We start from the raw sequence: 926 nt of genomic DNA on the forward strand, positions 1-926 counted from the left end.
GGTCCCTCAGCGGTAGTACCGCTGGGCCTAGCGGTAGTACCGCTAGCCCTAGCGGTAGTACCGCTCGAGTGATAGCGATAGTACCGCTGCAGCCAGCGGTAGTACCGCTAGCTGGCGGTAGTACCGCCCCTGGTCAGCGGTAGTACCGCTCGAGGTGCTTAGTACCGCCTTCCTAGCGGTTGTACTTGGACGGACCTTTTTGCGAAGACTTTCTTGGCGGTGGTAGTGCTTATGCACTACCATGGGCCCAGCGGTAGTACCGCTGGAGTGCCAGCGGTAGTACCGCTAGGCACGGACTGTGAGTGGGAAAACGGTTGGATTCCCCCCCGCCACTATATAAAGGGTTCTTCTAGCTGTGGAACCTTATCTCTTACCCTCCCAAGCTCCATTGTTACTCCCTAAGCTCAAAAGTGCCCGATCTCTCTCCCTAGCCAATCAAACTTGTTGATTCTTTAGGGATTGGTTGAGAAGGCCTAGATCTACACTTCCACCAAGAGAAAAGTTGATTCCCCCACCAATCCCTTGCGGATCTTGTTACTCTTGGGTGTTTGAGCATCCTAGACGGTTGAGGTCACCTCGAAGCCACATTCAATTGTGGTGAAGCTTCGTGGTCTTGTTGGGAGCCTCCAAGCTTTGTGTGGAGTTTGCCCCAACCTCGTTTGTAAAGGTTCGGTCGCCGCCTTCAAGGGCACCTATAGTGGAATCACGGTACCTTGCATCGTGCGAGGGCATGAGGAGAATACGGTGGCCTTACTGGCTTATTGGGGAGCATTGTGCCTCCACACCGCTCCAACGGAGACGTACTTCCTGTCAAAGGGAAGGAACTTCGGTAACACATCCTCGTCTTCATTGGTTCCACTTGTGGTTTTCTCTAACCTTTACTTTGTGAATGCTTATGTTGTTGTCTATCTCTTACTTGTCTTAGT

This window comes from Hordeum vulgare, chromosome 7H (assembly GCF_904849725.1).
Source record: "Hordeum vulgare subsp. vulgare chromosome 7H, MorexV3_pseudomolecules_assembly, whole genome shotgun sequence".
NCBI classification, from domain to species: domain Eukaryota; kingdom Viridiplantae; phylum Streptophyta; class Magnoliopsida; order Poales; family Poaceae; genus Hordeum; species Hordeum vulgare.